Source organism: Pinus tabuliformis, chromosome X (genome assembly GCF_031772625.1).
Source record: "Pinus tabuliformis cultivar Carrire ecotype Pingquan chromosome X, CPIR1, whole genome shotgun sequence".
Lineage (NCBI taxonomy): Eukaryota > Viridiplantae > Streptophyta > Pinopsida > Pinales > Pinaceae > Pinus > Pinus tabuliformis.
This window is the reverse complement of record NC_142308.1, coordinates 463,565,212-463,566,983: the sequence shown is the minus strand read 5'-3', so window position 1 is coordinate 463,566,983 and position 1,772 is coordinate 463,565,212. Positions and strand designations below refer to the sequence as shown.

Here is a 1,772-nt window from a genome sequence, read left to right as displayed (position 1 = left end):
TTCATATGAAGGCAATTTTTTTTTTTATCTAAATGATGATGTATGTATATTTAGAAACCCTTTATAAATTCGAAGTTGCTGTAATTACGTGAGTCCTGTTTTGAAATGTACATAGCAAAGGAATTAGAAATAGTGAAATCTCCACCATTTGGATATAATTAAACGTAAGTTCGTAGAAACTTTGCAAATATGACTCCAAATATAAGTGTGAGATGGAATTGAAAGAAATACTGAAATCTCCACCATGTGTATATAATTAAACGTAAGTTCATAGAAACTTTGCAAATATGACTGCAAATATAAGTGTGAGATTACATGAAAGTGACGGGCTGTAAATGGATCCACCGACTTGTAGGTCAAACCATTCTTTACTACAACTAATAGGTGAAGGTAAAGATGGAGATCACCTTCATCCTGCCAGAAGAAAGCAAAGAAAAAACAGATGCAAAGAGCGCAAAATTTTATATGTGCAGAAGCACATAGAGAAATTACGACCTTATAGGAGGATATTGTTACTGAGCAGTGGAACAATATGGCAATATGACGGGAGTATAAAATTCTGCAGCTACTAAAACGAAGATCCGAACTGTGCCAAATAGGCGAGGCAACCGACGAATGGAGCATTGATATAAGTGGTGGGTTCAGAGTGCGCATAGTCGTTGCGCTCGTCGGAAAAGCGGTCATTGTTGTCGGGTCCTCCAACTACAGCACCAACAAGAATGTTTGGGTTGGGACCGTTGCTATACAACGACTAGAAGCCATCGTTGCAGGAAATCTTTTGGGGATGGTTGTATATGGAAGACAACGACGAACCCCTGTGATGTATACGTTCTGGAAACTTGGCGCCGTAGCCCACCATGTATGACATTCCCAGAGGGTTGTCTCCCAGTATATAGTCCACCTGTAGAGAAATATAATTTAGAAGATAACGATCACGAGTACGCCTAAAAGCACTGTCTACGCCCCAAAGGCATAAAAAAGCAGTAGTCAGTTTTTGTACCTGTCTTTTCGCAAGAGTACGTATCCGGGTTGGAGTAGCTATGATGTTCCCGCATCTCACCACTTGGTTGGAAATGCTTAAGTATTTTGCATAAGTAAAAAGAAGGAAAGTTGTGGACGTCACATATTGCAAATTACTATCACTCATGTCGAAGAGCAGCCCCCCTGCAACATCTCAAATCAAATAAGTAAGCCTAGACTTTAATCATCGGCCAAACAAAACAAATATAGTACGCTCAACCCGGCTAGGTAAAACTATAAAATTTATAAAGTCGGTATTGTGGATTCTCATGAAGATTAACCTGGTGTGTACTGCGCCTGAGAGGATGGTGTTCCGGGCAAGAGAGAGAAAATGAAGTTGTCAGCATGGCCCTTGTATTCCTCAAAAGACTTGGAATTTTCTGACAGAACTTCCTGCACACCGAAGGCAACATTTGGGGTGTGACAACAAAATTGTTGAAACAGATATAATGATGCGTGCTTAATCCAATATGTTAGGAGCATGACTGTAGTTTGGTGCATAATTTAACCTTAGCCAAAAAGACTCTGGTTCCTGCATGCTTTTTGTCCCAGCTCAATAAATTGACGTTGTCGTCCGCGCCGAAAGTTTGGCCATTTGATTGGATGTAGGTGAGATATGATGCACTGCCTGACGCTTTTTGCAACCATGCTGCTCCCCACGGTGATTTGCCCTGCAAGCAAAAGATTACGATGTCGTGAGGATCATATTCTTTATTCTCTATTACTTCATATATATTGTCGATAGATAGAGG

The 1,772-nt window shown here is 40.3% G+C and overlaps 1 pseudogene; it reads right to left on the bottom strand.

Annotated features, from left to right (window-relative positions):
- Window positions 1-442: 442 nt before the first annotated feature.
- The window catches only part of LOC149140639 (endoglucanase 1-like), a 73,115-nt pseudogene continuing 71,785 nt past the window's right edge, over window positions 443-1,772 (bottom strand).